Below are 24,282 nucleotides of genomic sequence, written 5' to 3' on the forward strand. Positions count from 1 at the left end.
AGGAATGGGCATGTGACCCTGGCCTAGCTGAGCATCCTTCCCCTGGTCCCCTTTGACTGGTTTAGGGAACAGGCAATAGGGACAACTGGTAAATTATCAGAAAAAGTGCTTGCTCTTTCTCTGCAAATATAAATGTCTTCATGACAGAGGCAACCAGAAGTCATACTGTTGCCACATCTGAACAGTCTGAGAATAAAGCAAGCAAAAGTAACAAACCTGAAAAGCAAACAGAGAAGGAGTGTACTAATGACATAATTTAAACTGCTTCATGGAGCAGGACTTAAGACCGCTTCACCTCTTGGATGAACCCATTCCCATAAGCCAATAAGCCTTAAACCTGTTTTTGATTAAGCAAGTATGCATTGCTGTATCAGTTAATATTGGGTTTAGCTGCAAGTGTCAGCAAACAAGCAGATTTACAAGGACGGTGGCTTAGACGCACGCAACGGCAGCCTGCATCTCTAGCATTCGTAATGCAGAGCTGGTGCGGAAGTTCTCCTCCCCAAGTCTTACAGCTCAGCCATTCCAAGAATCTGACCCCCTCTCATGGGTTTAAGATGACAGCTAGGCCTCCTGCCATTGCATCGGCGTGCTACACACAGAAAGAAAGAAGGAAGCTATGAGGTGACTTCACAGGTGGGTTCCTAGCAGCCACTTACATCTCACTGGCTAGAACTTCCTCAGTCACCTCTAGAAGCTAGAAAATGTCAGTCATCTTTATTCTGGGCAGCCATACACTCCAGTAAAAATTCTGTTGTCACAGAAGGAGGAAAGAACAGATATTTTGGGACAATCAGCCTCTGCCAGTCTGGGTTTCTACAATTTCCAACCAAGACAACTTATACAAATCATATGCTACATAATAGGTGTTCTTTCAATGACTGTAATTTAAAACAAAGAGAGAAACTTTTAAGGTATTAAATCACTGCGGTACTTACGCTGTGTGAATCTCACACAACAATACACACCCTCAGAATCCAGTAGTATTAACATCTAACTTCACATTTTGGAAAATTAAAATTTTGAGAGCAGAGCTTTATCACATGGCCCAAGTTTGTTAACATAACGACAGAAACTCAATAAGGAACTAAAACTACAATATATAAGGAAATTCTACAAAGAAAAAGACAGGAAACTCAATAGAAAATCTGTTAAAACATATGGATAAATGATTGACAGAAAGGGAAACGCAAAGAGCCAACAAGAATATGACTTTCACATTAAGAAAGGGCAGATTGATCATACACACTGACTTTTACTCTCTCTCCAATTCAAATAAAATAAGAGGTAATAGATTTTTCTTCTGGCACATGATGTAAGATGAGTCAATAATAGCAAATACATATATATAGATATGGAAAGGCAAAAAGCAGATGGAAGGAAGGTAAATGATTTAGCAGACCCTAGAAAGCTGAATGAAGCTCAGCCAATTGGGAGGAAAACTGAGAAGCAACTGACTTAACCAACAAAACCGTCCAGAATCTCAGAGGCTGTCAGTTCCATGTGACTCTAGAAATGGGGGTAAAGTTAAGCTATAACAGGGAGACTGGTTGACAATGCCTCTGAGAATTAGTTAGATCTTCCAATATTTCACTGAGTACACATGAATACGCCCTCTCCAATCCTAGAAGAGGAATGCTTCGATCTCTGGATACAGGAAAGCATGGGGCCTCTACTTGGGAGTCCTGGGACTCTGTGAAGGTGGGGGAATCATACAGAGAACAGAGCTGGGGGCAAGCAGAGTGCTGAGATGTCCAGTTTTCTTCCCATTTACGTTTCACACGGCTGCCAGGCCTATACCAGTAGGCAGGAGTCTGGAAGATCTGTCTATGAGAAGATAACTGGTCCTAGAATCAAGCCTACAGATACCTCCTGCCACCAGGGGCTCAACAAACCATAGTCCAGCCAGGTGACTCTGCTGAGAAGCCCGCATTCTAACGCAGAGCTTATAGGAAGCTGTTTGCTGCTCCCATTGGAGATTATAGAGATTGTAAATGCATTCAAAAACAAACAGACGACATCATGAACAAAGGATTACTGTAAGAACAACAAGTGCTTTTAGAAATTAAAAATGTGACAATAGAACAAAATGATATATATAAAAGGATGGGAAGACGATGATGACATGACCTTTCAGAAAGTAGAAGCAAAGACAAAACCGGAGCAAAATAATAATTGGAATTGAAGAAAATGGCATTTAAGTCCAGGATTGCAACCTGGGAATCTGGGCGTTAAAGAGGAAACAGAAAGGGGTGATGGGGACAGCATGAACCCAGCATGCCCCTCCCATGCTCCCCAAGCTCCCTGAACAGCTGATGAGAAATTTTGAAGGAGCCAGCTTGGGAAGAAACAGTATTCCTGGATCCTCTGACATATCCCTATCTGGTTGCTTGCTATCTGAACTCAATAAATGAATCAATTTGGATAACAAGAGATTTGTGTATTTGAAAAAAAAAAAAGAATTTCCATAAAATAAGGATTTAAAAGTGGACAAAATGCTGAACCAGCTGCAAATGATAGAACCTGCAAAATTTGATGAAAACTGATCACACACATATTTGATGAAAAATGGTATATCCTTGAGAAATTCAGGACTCCTGCAACAGGAAGAGCCTTCTATAAGTTTCCAGAGAGAAAGAAAAGGCAAGAGCAGAGGGGAAAGGAAAGGTCATCAACGGAAGTACTGAGAATCATAATGGCATCCAAATGGAAGCTGGAGTGGAGGAATACCTTCAAAATCCCAGAGCAAAATAACATGCCACCCTGAATGCTACAGACCCAATTATGCCATCAATCAAATACAAAAGTAAAGATATGCTAGATGTCAAGTATGTACCTCTCCTACAAGGCTCTTCTCAGGAAGGAGGAGACGCAAAGAAAAGGAGGCAAACAAAGAAGGAGGAACCAGGAGATAAGGAGACAGATGGCTCAAGAGACAGGAAAAAGACTGACAAGTATGGGGCCTCAGGGCCCCTGCTGTGTACGAGGCAGGGCAGTGCCAAGACCCCAAGAAGAAGGCCTTGACACAACATGAAGGCAAAGAGGAGAGAATCAGACAACTCAGGACTGGAGGAGGGATACGAATTTTCAAAAATCTCAGCAAACAAAAAACCTGACAATGCAACCTACAAGAAAGGAAGAGTACATGTTGACCTTGGAGTAGTGTCTCCATAGCTGTAATTATGTGAACACTTAATAAGGACTGAACCAGAGCTGACACAACTACAGTGGAGAGACAGCAAAGCTGTGGGTTTGGTACACAGATGGGGTGGGAAAGGGTTCAATCCTGTTCACACCCCGGAAATCCACAGATAAGGGCAAACACTAAAAGAAACAAAAAGACAAGCTAAGCAATGTGTACGAGTTAGAGATACAAAGGTTTTTTTTTTAATTGGAGTACAGTTGATCTACAGTGTTAAGTTTCAGTTGTACAGCAAAGTGATTCAGATATGCATATACATGTATCTACTCTTTTTTAGACTCTTTTCTCATCTAGGTCACCACAGAATATTGAGTAGAGTTCCCTGCACTATAACAGGAGGCCCTTGTTGGTTATCTTCTATATACTTAATAGTAGCATGTATATGGTCATCCCAAGCTCTTGATTTTTCCCCCCAACACACTTCCCCTTTAGTAACTATCAGTTTGTTAGACAGTTAAGCATATTTCCTCAGAGGATGGAAAAACAAGATGAAGAAAACAAGAAAAGACTTGCCGCTGTTTTTTAACCAGCTGTGGTGGTCAATCTGTTTAAACTATGTGCAAACCAAGTTCTGATCAAAGCAAAAGAACAAAGTAAGGATTTCTGACAGAATTAGGAGGGCACACCATGTGGAGTGATGCACAGTGGAGAGACGTAATACGTGTCTAGGGCCAGAAGGATGTGTAGAAGCCAAGTCTAAAAATACACTGTGGACCAACCATATCGCAGTGGTGGAGCTGGATGGGGGCAAGCAGTTCGCACCAGAGGAGCTGACTTCATATAGAGAAGATGCAAAGCCTTTAAGAGATCGGGGCAGAGGATCCAGGTGAAAGTTTAGGAGGATAAATCTGACAGCACTGAACAAGGATCTCTGGGGAATGAGGGAGAGACTCCAGTTAGAATATTTCACCAGTCCAAGTAAGAGGGTCTGAATATCAGAAGCAGAAGATAATAAGAAGAGCTGGCAAGAATACAGAGAAGAACTATACAAAAAAAAAAAAAAAAAAAAAGATGACCCAGATAACCACGATGCTGTGAACACTTACCTACAGCCAGACATCCTGGAATGTGAAGTCAAGTGGGCCTTAGAAACATCGCTATGAACAAAGCAGAGGTGATGGGATTCAAACTGAGCTATTTCAAATCCTAAAAGATGATGCTGTGAAAGTGCTGCACTCAAGATGCCAGCAAATTTGGAAAACTCAGCAGTGGCCACAGGACTGGAAAAGGTCAGTTTTCATTCCAATCCCAAAGAAAGGCAATGCCAAAGAATATTCAAACTATCGTACAACTGCACTCATCTCACACGCTAGCAAAATAATGCTCAAAATTCTCCAAGCCAGGCTTCAATAGTACACGAACTGTGAATTTCCAGATGTTCAAGCTGGATTTAGAAAAGGTAGAGGAACCAGAGATCAAATTGCCAACATCCGCTGAATCATCAAAAAAGCAAGATTCCAGAAAAATATCCACTTCTGCTTTATTAACCACAATAAAGCCTTTGACTATGTGGATCACAACAAACTGTGGAAAATTCTGAAAGAGATAGGAATACCAGACCACCTGACCTGCCTCCTGAGAAATCTGTATGCAGGTCAAGAAGCAACAGTTAGAACTGGACATGAAACAACAGACTGGTTCCAAATAGGAAAAGGAGTACATCAAGGCTGTATATTGTCACCCTGCTTATTTAACATATACAGAGCATATTATATTATATACATATTTAACATATACATATTTAACATATACAGAGTATATCATGCGAAATGCCAGACTAGATGAAGCACAAATTGGAATCCAGATTGCCAGGAGAAATGTCAATAATCTCAGATATGCAGATGACACCACCCTTATGGCAGACAGCGAGTAGGACTAAAGAGCCTCTTGATGAAACTGAAAGAGAAAAGTGAAAAGACTGGCTTTAAACTCAACATTCAGAAAACTAAGATCATGTCGTCTGGTCCCATCACTTCATGGCAAATAGATGGGGAAACAATGGAAACAGTGACAGACTCTATTTTCTTGGGCTCCAAAATTACTGCAGATGGTGACTGCAGCCATGAAATTAAAAGATGCTTGCTCCTTGGAAGAAAAGCTATGACCAACCTAGACAGCACACTATAAAGGAGAGACATTACTTTGCCAACAAAGGTCCATCTAGTCAAAGCTATGGCTTTTCCAGTAGTCATGTGTGGATGTGAGAGTTGGACTATAAGGAAAGCGGAGCACTGAAGAATTGATGCTTTTGAACTGTGGTGTTGGAAAAGACTCTTGAGAGTTCCTTGGACTGCAAGGAGATCCAACCAGTCAATCCTAAAGTAAATCAGTCCTGAATATTCATTGAAAGGACTGACGCTGAAGCTGAAATTCCAATTATTTGGCCACTTGATGTGAAGAACTGACTCATTAGAAACGACTCGGATGCTGGGAAAGACTGAAAGCAAGAGAAGAAGGGGATGACAGAGGATGAGATGGTTGGATGGCATCACCAACTTGTTGGATATGAGTTTGTGCAAGCTTCGGAAGTTGGTGATGGACAGGGAAGCCTGCCGTGCTGCAGTCCATGGGGTCGCAAAGAATTGGACACAACTGAGCAGCTGAACTGAACTGAATATCCATAAAGGTAAAAGATAATATAATAAGGCAGGATAGGAGAGAGGGTAATACTCACTAGAAATCAAGGGGATACATATCAAAGTAATCTATTCCTTTTTCTCTATCAGAATGGTGTAAAATTAGAAAGGAGAACAGCGTTAAGTCTTTGCAGCCATTTGGGAAAAAGGAAAATTTTACACACAGCTGGTGGATATTTAAACTAGTAGAGTCAGTACAGAAAAAATAAAAATATGGTGGTAATTAGTGAAATTAAGTATGTTTAAGCCCTATCTGATCATTCATCATAAAGACACCTGTTTCGAAATGTTTAAGACAACACTGTACTGATGGGAGCTGAAGGCACTGAGGCTGACATGAGGGAATGAAAAAGTAAAATAGTAAGAGAATGTTACGAAATACTATGCCAAAGTGATAATTGACAGCAAATTGGATCTTAAAATTGGAACTTAAACATACAGTGTTGGGTGAGCACTGTAAGAAAGAAAAATGAGTTTTATAGCACAGAACCATTTATGAACATTACAACACACACATTGCATACACAAACACCACTGACTACTCTGCCAGGACCCCTGCACACATACTCCACATGAGGATGCATGCTTGGCTGGTGGTGAGGAGCAGGGCACGACCAAGGGAAGAGGAGTGCAAGAGCACACCAAAAGAGCAAGGAAGTAAAGTGAGTGGAGCAGAAGAGGAGCCTTCCTCTCCACAAAGGAAGGTAAAGCATGATGGACTCAACCATCTATAGCGGAGGATCCAAAACACCGTCACCATTCGCCCCTAAACCCCGCCCTCAAAGACAGAAAGACAAAGACCAGAACTGAGATGAAGTAGAAGGCAATATTGGCTTCCCAGGTGGCACCAGTGGCAAAGAACCTGCCTGCCAATTCAAGAGATGTAAGAGACGCAGGCAGGCTCGGTCCCTGGGACGAGAAGATCTCCCGGAGGAGAGCAGTGCAACACACTCCAGTTTTGTTGCCCGGAGAATCCCGCGGACAGAGGAGCCTGGCAGGCTACAGTCCATAGGGTTGCAAAGAGTTGGACACAACCGAAAAAATATAAGATGTGCCAAATTAAAAAAAAAAAAAAAGGATTTGGAATCAGAAAACATATACTCCAAGTCTGGCTCTCAAACCTTTCTAGGCATTATCATCTAAAACAAACTATGTATTTTCTACATTATATATCTTCTCTGCCTCATTTTCCTTATGCATAAAAAAAGGAAGATACTGTAACTTCTTACAATAACTGTGAGAATTAAACTAGAAAATTTCCCATCAATGTCAGGTTGCCTTTAAGCCCAGAAGCTGGAAGACAGTCTAAATTTAAAGTGGCCCTCATGCGGCATCACAAACGTGGTACCAGTGTGTCAGCCTCTCACACCACGCCACAGGCATGCAGGCTCGTGGTGCGCACCTGCTGCCCAGCAGACAATCCCGAGAATTAGTTTTGAATCAAATAAAAAAGGTTTCTTCTGGTTTTTTTGGTACATTTTCTACTAGTTCCACTCTTGAGAAGGCTAATTCTACTGAAAAGAAGCTTTCTGACACTCCATGGAAAGGAAATCACAAGTGGTCTATTTATCAACACTGAGAATCAGGTTAATATCCCAGGAAGCAGGCTACCTTACCCACCCAATGTTACACCCCATTGTCTTGGCCTGAATCACAACATATACAATTCAAATAGGAGAATTCTTTCCCTGAAGCAAGTTTCTATTTCAGTTCCCTAAATTTTAAAGGCAATGTCCCTTGAACAGGATCAGGCCACTCACAGCCATGAGTCAAGAATCAAGAAGAATCAAACATAATCTCTACTAGATAATGTCATCCCTCCTTTTCTGTTCTATTCTCCCATTATCACAGCTGAGGGGGAAAGCTGGAGGGTACTGGCTTTCTCTCCCTTGCATATAACCTGCTCATCTCTGTCTCCAAAAATTCCAAGGTACTCCACTCCTCAGCTGCTAGGCCTCTCCTCTTCATCTCTGCCAATCCACACCTGGCTTTCCCTCCAAAACCTCTGAAGGGAGGTTCCCCTCCAGAGCCTGTGCTCTCCATCCACCACGGCCACACCAGCATTCACTTAAACTTATGCATAGTAACTTACACCGAATGAGGAAAGAGCCGTATTATCAGGAAACTGTATATCGAGATTTTCTTAGCTTGTGCTTATAATAAGCATCTTCAGATGTTGTTTTGCTGTTGTTCAGTTGCTGAGTCATGTCCGACTCTTTGCCACTCATGGACTGCAGCATACCAGGCTTTCCTGTCCTTCACTATCTCCCAGAGTTTGCTCAAATTCATGTCCATTGAGTATGTGATGCCATCTAACCATCTCATCCTCTGCCGCCCTCTTCTCCCTTTGCCTTCAATCTTTCACAGCATCAGGGTATTTTTCAATGAGTCGACTCTTCAGATACTTATCATAAACTGAACCATCTAAAATAATTAAAGATGGACTACATATCAAAGTAGGTTAATATAGAATCTAACTGAATTTTATTAAATGTAACACTTATAGAAAAAAAATTTTTATTTGCCATTTGTGGTGAAAAACTGTACTCCAAACATAATTTACACTGAATACATATTCCATATACTAGAACTCTCAACTTTCCATAAAACTGTAAAAATCATGATGGCAAGAAATACCACCTACCACTATCAACAGTACCACTACCACTACCAATGAGTGACAGTAATATAATAATAAACAATAAGGACTATTATGCGTCAGAGATCATACTAAATCTTTTCTATGTATTAATTCATTTAACATCCAGCAACCCCAGGAGGCAGGCTTAACATCCCTATTTCACAGAAAAGGAGTCAGAGTAGAGAGAAGATAAAGACTGGCCAAAGTCACATGCTCAACAAGCCAAGAGGCAGGATGCAAAGACAAGCAGTGAGAGGCTAGAGCTGTTTACCATCAACACACTGCCCCCACTGGCTTCCTAAAGCCAGACATGCTTCATGAACAGTGGCACTTCCCTATCTGGGTACCAGGCTTCACACACAGCAGATGTTAAGTCTAAAACGAATGCCTGAAATTTTAAATTATTGCATTGACCTCTCTGGATGAGAAAATGTGCTAAAAATACTGCTGAAAAGTATATGATTAGACGGATGAGAAGGAAAAGGAGGTGGAGGAAAATCAGAAAACCTTTTGGCATGTCTGAAGGAAGAGAAAGAATGAAGGGTAAAGGGGACTAGAGACTCATTCATTGAAAAACTGGAGACAAACTCATTTTGTGGGACAAGTGACTATAGAATATTGTTATGGGCATTTAAAGCCTTGTTTATTAGTTATAAGAAAAGTAATTTAAGTTACAATTTTTGGTACAAAATTCCAACCCCAGTAAATTTTTCTGTGTACCATCAGTAAGATAGGATTGTTGTTGTTTAGTCGTGTCCAACTCTTCATGACCCCATGGACTGTAGCCCCTCCAGGCTCCTCTGTCCCCAGCCAAGAATACTGGAGTGGGTGGCCATGCTCTCCCCTCCAGAGGATCTTCCAGACCCAGGAATGGAACCTGCGTCTCCTGCGCTGGCAGGCAGATTCTTGACACCACTGAGCCGCCAGGAAAGCCCATAAGCTAGGATTAAGGTATGTTAAATTTGAAACTGCTCCTGCCTCCAACAGGTGTTTCAGACAGCTCACAGCATCAAAATTCTTAGACTCAAAGGGGTTAAAAACAAAACAGAGAAAGTCCAGCTCTAACTTCAAAGACTAACAACCACCCAGCTAGGCAAAACAGCAAGGATGATTCACAAAGCAAAGTCAAAGCAACTAACTCAGAGTGATCATTTAAACCTCTAGACGCTGTAGCCAGAAATAATTTATGCACGATACAGGACATTAAAAAAAAAAAAATTTCAGGGCCCTGTTGTTAGGAACTGGCGTTTCCTCATCAGCAACTTCAGTACCACAGAGAAGCAGCTCACTGAGGTCCACATCAGCTCCCTTGCAGGGGCCACATCCAAAACCTGACAGGGACAGAAGGGGCAAGCAAGGAAGGGTGGGGAAGTGGAAATGTGGTTTTAAGAGGACAGAACTCAAGCAAACTTTGGGATTGGCAGGCTCAGATGACTCATTTTACAAATGAGAAAACACCTCATGACTTACCCAGGAGCACACTAATGAGAGACAGCTTCAAGGTCACAGCCCAGGGCAGCTGTACTGCCACCTCCCTGTTCATGCGATTTTCTGGTGTTCTGAACATAGTACATACTTTACGGACTACATTAGACTCTCCAGAAAATGAAAAACCCCGAGTTAATTTCCATTCTTGACAGAACTGCTCATTCTTCATTTCCCAAAGCGAAAACAAAAGGAGTACACGAGGACCTACTCTACTGTACAGCCCAGGACACTCGACTCCATACTCTGAAATAACCTATATGGGAAAAGAATCTGAAAAAGAATGGATCTGTGCATATGTATACCTGAGTTACTCTGCTGTACCACCGAAACTAACACAACACTATAAACCAACTATCTGCCAAAATTATACGAAAATTGTATAAAATTTTAAAAAAAAAAGCAAAAGGAATACCCCTATGATCTTACTAAGAAGACTGACTCACAAACTTAAACATCTTCAAAGCACAGCTATCCTAATTAAAAATTAATGAGCAAAGATTTGATGTTAAGGAAGATAAAAATCCCATTGTTACACTGTACTTCATATTTACGCATGACATCTATTCCAAAGCATCATGACATTGCTATGAACAAAGTGCGGAATAATTATAATAATTAACATCTTATGGGCAGGGAAAGAGAAGTTAAATTTTTTGTTCAAGGGCATCTACCAGGATGGGCAAGAGTGACTGAAACTCTTCATGTCCCAGGAAACCTTGACATCACTGACATTATTATATATTTTAAAAACATGACAAAAATCATATCAAGAGAAACAATCAAAGGAAAGTTAATTGGAAGTTTTCGGAAGTCAAAATCTGCCCTTTACATTCTCCCCAAAATGCCTTGTAGTCTTAATAACAAGTAAGTTGGAAATTTAAGACTTCTGCTTCTCAAATCCATTCTAGTCACTTAAAAAGGCAAAACTCTGGCTACAAAGCAATTTATTAAAAGAAGAAAAAATACATGGTGCTTGTGTTAATGGACCACAATAACAAATCAATGCAAGGCATTTACTTTCCCATCAAAGTATCTGAGGATACTTGTAAATTGTTTTTTTCCCTGGTTCTTTACACGATGTCACAGAAAGCAACAAGGTTTACCCCAGTAGGTTTGGTTTCTGTATCAATGTGCACAGATGATGCTTATCTCTGGAGTTTGCAAACAACTTGCAGGCACAATCAAGATTCTTTAACCTACTCCCCAGGGCAGTATAATAGGCCTTTCAGCCTTGGGGCTGGTCTTAACTTCTTTGCAGGCAGAGTGCACTGTGGCTCAGCACATGAAACAACCAAGACACATTCAAAGAGAGATTTACATTTAACAGAGCAGGGTATGGGTAAGCAAGGCTTCCCTGGTGGCTCAGAGGATAAAGTGTCTGCCTGCAAAGCAGGAGACGCGGGTTCGATCCATGGGTTGGGAAGATCCCCTGGAGAAGAAAATGGCAACCCACTCCAGTATTCTTGCCTGGAGAATCACATGGACAGAGGAGCCTGGCGGGCTACAGTCCACAGGGTCGCAAAGAGTCGGACACAACTGAGCCGACTTCACACACACACACAAGCAATGAACAGAACAAACAGCAGCACTAATCTACCCCAAACACAGTTGTTCCCAGCAACAGCCAGCCAGGAAGCGAGGGCTATAATGCACCAAGCCCAGGACCAGGATAAAGCGTGGCACAGGAGACTCAGGAATGGGCCCAACGAGCAACAGTGGGTTGTACAGATGGGCAAGGAAAGCAGAGGACACAGTGACTGGAAGCATCAAGTGTTAAGTGAGGCCATCCACTTTAAAAGCGATTCTCAACCCAGTTTAGGGAAGATGGACAAGCTTGGGACCACGGATACAGACAAACACAACACCTGCCTGCAGAGTGAAAAGGAAGAGGAAAAGGTCAAGCAGTCCGCACCCAGAGAAGATGCTTATAACAGGATGTAAGAGGTGTGGGAAGTACATGTGAAGAAGGAAAAGAAGGGTATAGAAGGAAACAAGGAGAACAGCATGGAGCCCCTGCTAGAACTTGCAGTGAAAACCATGAACCATATTGAGGGCACACACCAAGGCATCAGTTATGCAACATACATGTAACCCAAATTTCACTGACTGTCACTTCTTTCTGAAGCATCTGTTAGATTTTTTTTTCCCCCTGTATGTTTGCTGGTAGTTTTTAAGGCCTGTTTTTATTGCTCACTTGTCATTCTACTTACAGTAAAGATTAATAACACCGCATATGGTGTGTGATGAATAAGAAATCCAACTTATATGGCACTAGGTGTAAAATTATGCAGTATATCCCTTTGAGTATGTATGAATCCTATTTAACACAAAGAGTTTCCTACGCAGAGTAAAGAAGTGAAACTTATTCATGTTATTTGTCATGCTCTGGTCTGCAAATAGGCTCAGAAAAGTAATCTGTGAAAATGAAAATTGTGTTACCCGACTCTACTGTCAAACTGAAAAATGTTATTTCAAAGTTACAGTAAACTTCAACTCATCCAAAATCTACTCAACCAAAAAGCCAAGATTACCATAATTTGTTTTGCTTTAATTCTACATGTAAAAGAAGAGTGGAAAAATATTGAAAAGCCATGTCTGCCTTGTTTGGGAGGGAAAGGGAGTGAAATTCAACTTGGTGGGAAAAAAATCTGCTTACTCCTTCCATTGTGAGACCTCTTCAAGAAAGGGGAAAGTGAAAGACTTGGAGTTAGAAAACGTTCATGACTCTTCAGATAAGGAAAAGGAGGTTCAGGACTCCAGCGTCAGAGAAAGTTGTAGTGCTCTGCATAACTTGAGCGCTCAGAAGTTTGGTATTTTTTTAAGTTACCGGGAGCCATTAAGGGATGAGAGAAGGAGGGTTAAGGTCAACTATGGGCTGCCAGACACAGCTGTTGGAACCTGACAAGGGAATTTTTTAAAATATGATCTAGTATTCCATTTTAAGCTCTTGTTTGCTTCTGGATGTCTTTCAGTTTCCCTTATCTTCCACAAAGCTAACTCTAGAGGGGCTTCTAATAAAAAGGAAGGGCAAAGGGTTGAGAGTGTAACTGGGGAGGTACCAAGTACAATGGGACAATCAGTTCGAGATGGAGAGACAGAGCAGGCCAGCAGGCCCACTGTCCCCAGCCTCTGCCCAGCCCCAGGGCTCAGGAAGGGGCTCTGACCTCTGCCCATTTTTTCTGAAAAGGGTCCAGCTAAACTCACTGGGCTCTCAAAGAATAGGTTACAGGTTTTGTCCTCTGAGAAGACAGATTTAAAGCAACTGAAATAGTAGCTACTATACAATGTCTTTTAAAACCAGAGCATTCTGTTAATACAAGCCAAATTATCTATCAGTGACAAAGAAGATTTTCAAGATACATATCCATGAGTCATCTCCATCTCTTAACAAACTACTTTTCCTGTCAGCTTGTCATGGACATGCAAGGGAGACGAGCTAAATAGCTGGCCACAAAGTATAACTTAATTCAACAGCTTTATTAAGAAAAAAATGTATTCTCTCCTTTCAAAGCGGGTATGAAATTCAAAACTCATTAGATACAACAACTCTTAAAATTTTGTTATACCTATGACGATTGAGGAAAAATAAGGGAAAAATAAAATGAGAAAGACTAAAATAACAAACACAGGGAGAATAAGATAAAACGTGAAAAGGAAGGAAGTCGAGAAGTACAGTGAGGAAAAGAACCGGATGAAGAGAGATGGAGACACAGGAAGAAAATCAAAAAGTGACACAAAGTTAATGCAACCACTTTTTAACAAGTTTCTCAAAGCTTCAGCCTTCTCATCCATGAAATAGGTACAAAGAAAAACTCATAACTTCATCATTTAAATAATATTAATAAATGCAAAAATCACATATAAAAATGCAGAGCATATATAGTCAAGAGTAAGAAGTGGAAGCAATAAAGAGGAGACCTTAATATATAAACTGACCTTGAATGAAAACTGCCATTGTGAACTTGGGGGTGTTCCTATAATCTACCCTGAAATGTTCACTGACCTCTCTTTACAGGTGTTAACTTCTTGAACTTTATTCCTGATGGAGTATTCATTTCAGCTCAGCAGAAAGAAAATTATTTTTCCAATGTACAGGGGTGAGTGTAAATGTAAACCTTGGTCCCTTATGGGGCCTAGTACTCAGATGGAAATGAAGATGAATCTTTTAAACGAGGGCCTTGAGGTATTGTAGAACAAAATAACATTATAAGTCATTATAAGTCATCATTTGAATAGGCCACGTTTACTTTGCTCTTTCTACATAGCAGACACCACACTAAGGCATTTCAGATCTGTTCTTTCAAAATGTCATAACAATCCTTTTAGGTAGGTTCTTTTATTAAGTTCATTTTACAAATGAGAAAACTGAGGACCCAAATATAAGTCACTATCCTGGGGTCCCAGCAACAAGGGGGAAGTCAGATTTCAAGCCTGACTTTTAAAAACCTATACCAAATTTCATGATCTGTAAGTTTCATTAAGTATCAGAGAAAGAATAAATTAAAGCCGGGAAAGCTTTACTACAAGCATATTACAGTTTTTTCTTAGTTTTCCCCCAAACAGCAAGTCTAATAGTGAACATAAAGTAACTCTCAATTCGATTCATTCATCCAATTTCCACTAACACTTCTTAGATCATGAGATTTTATGAAAGCGACACTTCAGGGTCTTAGCTTCTTCATCTGGAATTGAGAATGTTCCAAATGATGCCCCCAATTCTATCGAATAATAGAAAATTATTCTGCAACCCCTCTCACACCATTCCAGAAATCCTAAGGCAATAATGATCTTTTTCCTGTTGAAACATGATGGAATCTCTCAATACATGTCTTCTAGAACAGCTTGAAGGAAGCACCCACCTAAACAAAGGTTTCATTACCTTCGAATACGCAGAAATCCAGGCCATGCCCTCTCATCCTTGACTTCTATCAGAGCCCTGCTAAACTGTTAACTGTTACGGAATAAGAAATGTAAGGGTTGTGCTCTTTTAATTAAATAAAAAATTAAGAAGTAAACAAGAGCTCTTTAGTCGTATATAAACACCTATACCAAACACTTTGGCTTTTTTTCCCTTGCACTAGGGTTTGCTATTCAGAATGAAAGTGCCAGCAGAACCTTCCTCAGTTGGCTGAGACTGTGGTTACCCTACTTCTAATAAACAAGGCGGCTTCCTGTCTCTGACGTCTCATTGCTCAACAGGGTTGAATCATGGCAGCGTGCACAGCCATGACCCCTAAGTGCACTCATGCTAAAGAGTGTCTGCTTTGATTCACTCCTATTGTAGGAAACTACTTATCAGAGGACACCTCTTGCTTTTTGAATTGAAAATACTTGCATCAGTGAAGCTGAAAAGGAGCGAATTTCTCATGCTCAAACTTAGTTCTCATTATCTCTAAATTTATCTCCATTTGGTTGAGAGGTCCCTGGACTTTTTCTAAGTCTCCGAAGGGCCTGAGCTCTGTGTACATTTTTAGACCATTTCAGAGGTGGTTATAACAACATCCGGTAGGTGATTCTCAAATCAAATATTCACTTATGCTTTTCTGAAGGATCTTCAGTGTGGAGGCCCACAAGGCAGAGTTCAGAATCAGAAAATTTAAATGTAGTTCAGGTTATATATTAAAAAAAAAAAGTTTACAAGTGATAGATCTTTTTCTTAAGGGTTTCAGAGATACAACGGACAATGGAACAGTACTTTCTCCCATGTTGGGGCTGTTCTGCGGTCCTTTGCTGTCCAGCACAGTATTCAATTTGTTTTTCAATATGCTAATAAATTATACATGGTCCACATCCCACTTCCTTTACTTTGCTCATAAACCCCTACAGGACTATGCCAGCAGAAAGGCCAGGCTTTGCATTTCTGATCTGAGTTTTTAAAAAAGGGAAAAGAAAATAGAAATCTGTCTTGCCGTAAAGAACAGAATTGGACTCAGTGGAAGAAGGCAACGTGGAATGATTTTATAAAATAGCACTGAAACAAGTACATTATCATGCGTAAAACAGATGACCACTGTGAGTTCAATGCATGAAGCAGGGCACCCAAAGCCAGGGCTCTGGGACCACCCAAAGGGATACGGTGGGGAGGGAAGTGGGAGAGGGGTTCAGGAACTGGGGCGGGGGGTGGGCGAGGGGAATACATGTATACCTGTGGGCGATTCATGTTGATCTATGGCAAAAAACCATCACAATATTGTAAAGTAATTATCCTTCAATTAAAATAAATTTAAAAATTAAATGCTTAGAAGTATAAAAAAAAAAAAAAGAAATGTCTTGCTGCTCTAAAAACAAAAAAGATTGCATTTCCAGCTTTCCACCAGCACCATCTTCCTTACCCAAAGGCCCCTACTCTGTCGGACAGCCCTGGTGCCTTGATATTGACACATCGCTCCAGATAACACGGGAAGGCTAGAAACGCTCCCCGTCCTCCTTCTGCCTGGGCTGTTACACAAGCCCTCGTGCTTCCTGGAGATGTCAGAGTCCCAGCCGGTGTGAAATGGTGATCCTGTCAGTCAGCAGGCAAATTTTCTGCTTCTGAAAACCGCTCTCTCTCGGAGCTTCCTCTGTGCAGCACTTCCAGCTGCCTTGGAGCACCGTGTCAGGGCATGAAAATAGCTCCAGCCTGATGACTTCACTAGTTCTCACAAACAGGCCAGTTGGCTGAACTCGCCTGCAGTCTGCTTCTGAAGTGAAGGCAGTGTTCCTTTCCCCAGCGCCCCCTAATATGAATATTCGGTTTCATTTTGACTCTGGAAGAAGTCTCTTTGCTGAGGTTAGAGTCAAACCTTAACGCCAAAATGTCCAAATGCTGCGGGGAGGCCTGAATGAAAAGAGCTACTAAAAACTGACAGCCAAGATGAAACAACCTGGAGGCTAGATTAGTATTTTTCAGGCTCAACTTTAAGGACATCCAAACTGCTTGGGAAACCAACCTTATATTCCATAACACGTCCTCATTTCATTCATTTTTAGGGCCAGGTAGCTTCCTGAAGAACATGTGCGATAACTAATAATCACTCACACTTTTAAAGCACTATTTCTCATCTTTACGCGTTTTCTACAAATAAGAAGGCTGACAAGGTATCAAAGTAAGAATTAATCACCACTACACCTAATCAACCGAAGCTGACTAAGGGCCTCTACAAGGCATTTTCTGCAACCACGGCAAGCTTTAGTGATGAATGCTCAAACGGATTTCAAAATTAATTCAAAGAAGCACAAGGTATTTCATGCAGTAGAAAAGGTGATCTTTTGTATTAGATTACCAAATTTTCTTTTAATGTTTATCATGTTCCCTTATAGAGCTTTTTGACTTCCCTTTCCAGTGAATACATGCTAGTGAGAGACTATTCTAGAAGGAAAGTAGGAGCCTCTGACATCCCAGTATCATAACTCAGTGCTAGGTCTGCACTCACTTTTATTCTAAAACAGAGCATTTAGATTAACTGCTTCAGTGCCCTATGGACACAAGATTTATGCCCAGAGGAAGAGCTCCCATATGACTCTATGGATACCGAGCTAATGAAATAATGTGGTTCACTGATTTAAGATGGTTCCTCTAAAAGGGGTGCAGGAACTTGCTCCAAAAAGACAGAAAAGCGCTAACACTCTCCTCCCACTGCCCCTCACTTCCTCTCCCCTCTGTCACAGGCACCAGCAGCATCTAAACAGCACTGCCATCTTGCAGCCATGCCGACGTGACACCTCTCCACCAGCTCCAACCAAAACATCACAAAGGAATCATCAGAAAACACACAGGCACACAGATGACAGTGAATTAGTAAAACACGCTCTATTGTAGGATCATTTGTTCATTCTATAAATATATGCCGAGTATGTAGCATGTGGCACGTATTATCTATGTACTGTCTACAAACATGAATACTGCCTTCAAGGCTTTCACTCTCTCAATCACTTTAGTTAGGTATTATAGAGCCAGGTGGCCTTAACAAGATGAGACGGCCTGCTGCAAGGTTTTCCTTATGTTAATGCAAAGATTTAGAAAACTTGGTGTGTTTTTTTTAATAGGACAGCCAAAGTGTTGAATTCCCTAAAAAAAAAAAAAAAAATTGGGGGTCATTTTGGGCATAGTTCAGGAAAATAACCATGAAAATTAAAGAGTTATGTCTCTCTCCCACAGAAGCTAATAAACAAGGATATAACAAGAGATTCTAAATGCAGAACAGTCAGTTATAAATGTCATTACAGACAGAATAATTCACACAGTGATGGAACAGGCTAAGTAGTTTCAGATGGTGACTGCACTAACCATCAAATTTTAGAATCATAAAGGACAGTAGTTAGATCTAGTAAAATACAAGATTTTTACTAGAGGTGCCTAGAAAAGTCATGTGATTTATACAAAGTCACGGAGGTGTTCTCATTTTGGAATCAATATGCTTTATTTATCCTGTATTTTCCCAATTATACTATACTACTCTGTTTCTCTCTCTCTCTCTCTCACACACACACACACATACACACACACACACACACACTCTCACCTTATACTACGTGTTGGAAACATATACAAACATACATATCACACATGCTTGCTTGCCCCCAGTTCTCATACACAAACTGTATTACTCTGATTCAGACACACCACTGTGTTGAATTCATATATACATATACACATACATTACACTACTCTGACACACATTTCTTTGCATACACACGTATGTACATATGTGCATCAATCACACTACTGTCCAGTTTGTTCTTACAACTTACTCATAGATGTACCATACTACTTTGTGCCATAAACACACACATACCCCTTATATTACTACTACTGTGTATGTGATTTGTAGTCACACACTTCATACTGGTATATATACATACTAATAAAATTTAAAACTGTAAATCACCTTCATATTCAAAATACTATTTTTCAGTGGGGGAAATTCAAATGTTAAATACACACTCATGTAACTACTTCAAAGTTGTGTATGTTAGTTGTTCGGTTGTATCCAACTCTTTGCAACCCCATGGACTGTAGCCCACCAGGTTCCTGTCCATGGAATTCTCTAGGCAAGAGTACTGGAGTGGGTTGCCATTCCCTTCTCCAGGGGAGCTTCCTGACCCAGGGATCAAACCTGGGTCTACCACACTGCAGGCAGATTCTTTACCATCTGAGCCCCCAGGGAAGCCGTGTACTTCACAGAAGTTCCTAACTTGAAAGGAAGAGACATACGTAGGTAAATACAATGATGTGGAAATTTCCTGAGCCCATACATATCCACTTGCATCCATTCGAATCCATTTTGGTCCTTGGCTCGAGAATGAGGATATTAGCATTGTTTCTGTTGTGCTGTTTTCCATCATACTGGGTAAAGAATGGAGGCAGAGCAACCAGCAACAGAGAATAGTTACTATATGCCCCTGCTTCAAGATAAGTCCCCAGTTTCTAAGCAATAAAGCAGTGTTAGGAGTGATATGGAGAAAGTATATGAGCAACATGGCTTAGGACCCCCGCTACAGAGTGTGACCTGAAGAACATTCTCTCTTCTACTCAAGGGCTCACAGCCTGGAGGGCTCTGAGTGATGCCTCTAGACAAGAATTAGGATTCTTCCTTACAGGAGTTATAACCAGCAATGATGAGGCCTTCTCGGGGACTTTCAGAAAAGAGGATGTGACCAAGCAAGAGACAAAAATAAAGAAGACTTCACGGTACCAGCAGATGGAATAACTCATCCACACATATAAGATGTCCCTGGGCACCCAGACACAGAAGGATTAAGGTAGCCCTTAAGGGAGGCTGGGGGTCAGTTGCAGAGACATGGATAGACCTAGAGACTGCCATACAGAATGATGTGAATCAGAAAGAAAAAAACACGTACTGTTTATTAATGTATATATGTGGAACCTAGAAAATGATAGAGATGATCTCACTTGCCAAACAGAACTATGGACACAGAAGCAGAGAACAAATTAATGGACACCAAGAAGAGAGAAGAAAGGGTAGGATGAATTGGGGGAATGGGATTGACGTACATATACTATTACGTATAAAACAGAAAACTAATGAGAGTCGGACACAACTAAGTGACTTCACTTTCACTTTTCACTTTCATGCATTGGAGAAGGAAATGGCACCCCACTCCAGTGTTCTTGCCTGGAGAATCCCAGGGATGGGGGAGCCTGGTGGGCTGCCATCTATGGGGTCGCACAGAGTCGGACACGACTGAAGTGACTTAGCAACAACAATGAGAATCTACGGAATAGCACAGGGAACACCAGTCATCGTTCAGCGGTGACCTGAATGGGAAGGAAACCCAAAAAAAGAGGAGATATATGTATACATATAGCCGATTCACTCTGCTGCACAGCAGAAACTAACAAACACAACACTGGAAAGCAACTATACTCCAATATGAAAACTAATTTTTAAAAAAGAGGCTGGAAGTCCTGCAGGAGCAGGTAGGGGCAGCACAGGAAATGTGAATTCTGTGGATGATAGTGTCCATTCCTATCTATAGACTAGCAAGGCCAGCAGATGCAGAGATGATACTGAGAAGGTGAAAGAGAAGTGGAAATGGAGAAGCCTGTTTGGGGGTTTCAGAGTGTCCTCTATTATTCTCAAGATGTCTACTGAAGCAGATGGTGAATATTTGGAACACTTGCTTTCTTAAGCTACTTGCTCTAACAGTCTAGCATGCTTTTCTTTATCCATAAATAATTGTCTTTTATTATGAAATATAGCCACTTCCAACTCATATACACTGTATACTGAAAAAGCCTGTGTAGTCAACTATGAGGCACTGCTTTTCTGATCCTTTATATAGCAGCCTCAGAGTTTTCAATAAGACAGTGAAAAGAAAACACCAAGAAAAATTGTAATGTAATATGAGTATATTTCTCTGAGTGTCAGATTGAAGAGTTTTCACCTAACATTGAAAAATCAAAGACTGGGAAAGTGCTGGCAAAACTAACGAGAGATTACCATACTAAGCAAAGTCAGTCAGAAAGAGAAAGACAAATATTGTATTATATCACTTCTATGTGAAACGCAAAATGTGACACATGAACTTATCTACAAAATAGAAACAGACTCATAGACGTGGAAAACGATTTGTGGTTGTCAAGGGGGAGATGGGTGCAGGAGGGCAGGATCAGGAGTTTGGAATTAACAGAGGCAAAACAGTATATATAGGATGGATAAACGGAACAGAGTTCTACTGTACAGGACAATGCCCTGAGATAAACCATAACTGCAAAGAATGTGCATATATGTGTAAAATATGTAACTTTCACTGTAACACAGAAATTAACACAGTACCGGAAATCATCTGTACTTCAATAAATTGTTTTTAAAAAGACAGCACCATCACTCCAACCTTGGAATACAGCAATAACATGTCATTAGCCAACTCTTAAAAAAAAAAAAAAAATGGGGCATTATTCCTAAAAAGGAAACACACAGCTTAAAGAAAATAAACCTAGGTACTTTGAAGACCATTTTAAAGACCTTATCCATAGCTCAAGATAAACATTTGCCAGGGATTCAAACGATTAAGTGCTGGGTAGAGGTTTAGAGGAAACAGGGTCAGAGGGGACACATAGAGCTAACTGCTTTTCAAAAACCGGAATGAGAGTCCTATCAAGGAATACAAGGAGACCCTCAAAGATTAGTAGGTCAAGGACAAGCTACTAATCAGGCCTGCCAAGAAAAAATTTGACAGTAACCTTATAAAGTCCTCCAAAGCCAATAAAGAAAAAATGTTGCTTAAAAAGATAAAACTTTGGGAAGCAAAGTAAGATTTTCTGCAAAGCATACAGCAATGTACTTTAGCATGAGAGAGGCAGAAAAAAGCAGTAAAAGTATTAAGAGTATTGCAAATACCAATTCTGCAACAGAGAAACTGCAGGACCTAAATCAAAGACTAACAAAGTCGTTTAAAGGCGGGTCTAAATCTAATTGTTAAATAAGATGTAACAAAAATTCAACTGGCATTATCACACAGTGAAGGATTCAAGGTGGAATTTGAGAACTGTCGGCTCAAATATAAAATTCTAATTACTGGCCTTCCCTGGTGGCTTCGATGGTAAAGAACCTGCCTCCAATGCAGGAGACCTGGGTTTGATCCCTGGGTCAGGAAGATCCCCCGGAGAAGGGAATGGCTATCCACTCCAATATTCTTGGCTGGAGAATTCCATGGACAGAGAAGCCTGGCAGGCTACAGCCCATGGCATCCTGAAAAGTTAGACACGACTAGTGACTAACAGTGAACTGAACTGAATGGCGTATAGGGGAATAAAATACAAGAAAAGAGGATATATGTATAAGTGATTCCCTTTGCTGTACAGCAGGAACTAACACAACATTATAACCCAACTATATTCCAATTAAAAAGTTAAGTTAAAAAAAATTCTCATTACAACCAGCCCCTGTGCAGGGGATGCAGTTGCTAACGAGGATGCCCAAGCAGAAATTTTAAAATGAAGGAGTTTCAAGTAGTGAAGAAAACATGTTGAGACGCAAAAACAAACAGGAATTGATGGCAGAGTATTGCTGAGCACTCATCCTACTGGAGAGCCATCAAGAGACTGGAGTAAACCCAAGATCGGTTTTTAAAATTACATTTTACTGTGATTGAAGCAGGAGACAAATGACACGAACAGATGTACAAACGCGAGGATGTCCAGAAGACAGGTGCTTCCAAGTGGTCTTATTCAACATTTTTATAAATGATGTTGAGGACAGAGTGCACAGGAAAGCAGGCACGTTTCTAGCCAGCTCTTTTAATACCAAAATGCCAAGTAACCGAGATAACCATCTTCTCAGCATCAATCAGACAAACATGATCGAAGGCTTTGAACCAACTTCCACTTAACCAACTGTTCAGATGGACCAATGAGCTCCACTCCCCTTGTATGAGAAATCATACTGACTGATGCACCAGGGATGTTCCCCACCAGCAGTCTCCTTCTGGAGCAGAGTGAGAGTCTCTGCTGCCATCATCTGAGCATATTTGTAGCAAGAGTAGTTTTGACCCTAAACCTGCTTATGCAGTTATATTTTAATAATGTGATTTTTATTCAGTGATGTAGCAAAGAAGTGAAACTGGAGCATGAAAAGAAAATTTTCATTTTCTATGAAAAATATGTTGCATGCTTTCAAGAGTTTCAAGGCTTAGTCCATAATAAAGCAATAATTTCTAAAGCTGCCAGTGAATAAGCCATGGACATCATAACTGTACAATGGGAAAATATCTTTCAAAGGACTTTAATTTCACTTTTAAAAGAAACAAATTGGAAATAACATAAAATCCACTATTGGTTTTGGTAAGAAAGATAATACTGAATCCCATTTGTGGATTCATACTGAAAGAAAACATCTTAGTCTTACAAAAGGTTTGTAATAGGAAAAAAAAAACATGTATAAGTTCTATGTCTAAAATAATCTAGATATGTATACATTATGTTTATATTTCTGTATTTTAATAACTTTTCTGACTTACTGATCAACTATTGATTCTTACTTCTTTTGTGAGGAAAGTTTTGCTATTCTTACTTCTTTTGTGAAGAAAGTCTACTATGTACCAGGCAGTAACATAGAGACTGAATACAAAGAAGGTTTTAGCCCTCCAGTACATCACCGTTTAATGGGGTAGATGGATGTGCTAACAGAAGCAGCTACCCATTATACTGTGCTTGGCTGCTCAGTTGTGTCTGACTCTTTGCAATCCCATGGACTGTGGCCCGCCAGGCTCCTCTGTCCATGGGGATTCTCCAGACAAGAATACTGGAGTGGATTGCCATGCCCTCCTCCAGGGGATCTTCCCGACCTAGGAATCGAACTGGGGTTTCCTGCACTGCGGGCATTATACTGAGTGCTGTAAATAAACATGAAGTGTCAAAACGAAAATAACTAACTCAGTCTAGAGAAGACTGAATTGATAGGGTCAGTAAGACTGCAGGCGAGGCCTAACGCGTGCTTTCAGGTGTTGGGTGCTGGTTAGGAAGGCATATTATGACACGGCCCACATGACAAACCAGAGCCACACTAGGAAGCACCAGAGAAACAGACACCAACAGTTCCCAAACTGCGCAAGACTGGGAAGGGAGAGCGGGAGGCGTTATCACCCGGGACTACGCTATTTAAGTTTCAGACCATAAACTGTAGGGAATCATTCAATGTAAAACAAAAGAATGACACCATCACACGCATATTTTAGCAAAGTATCTTTCCAGTTAAGCGAACGGATGGAGACAATACAGAAAGGAAAGAGACCAGTGATGACATGAGGTTATAAAAACAGTCTACTAAAAATCATAAAATAACAGAAGAACAATATTGAGGAGGTAAAATCAG

At 40.7% G+C, this 24,282-nt stretch overlaps 1 protein-coding gene across 8 annotated transcripts in view; it reads right to left on the reverse strand.

Moving 5' to 3' along the window:
• Positions 1-24,282, reverse strand: part of KLF12 (KLF transcription factor 12) — a 515,262-nt gene that overhangs the window by 420,273 nt on the left and 70,707 nt on the right. The window contains exon 1 of one of the 8 annotated variants that reach the window (XM_069602335.1): positions 14,847-15,120. The exons of 6 other annotated variants lie outside the window; for them this stretch is intronic. The gene's annotated coding sequence lies outside the window, so the exon portion shown is untranslated. Of the gene's footprint in view, positions 1-14,846; positions 15,121-24,282 lie in introns of those variants that run through there. One more of the 8 variants, XM_069602336.1, reaches the window with a different exon arrangement.

The sequence above is a fragment of the Ovis canadensis genome, chromosome 10, assembly GCF_042477335.2.
Source record: "Ovis canadensis isolate MfBH-ARS-UI-01 breed Bighorn chromosome 10, ARS-UI_OviCan_v2, whole genome shotgun sequence".
NCBI lineage: Eukaryota > Metazoa > Chordata > Mammalia > Artiodactyla > Bovidae > Ovis > Ovis canadensis.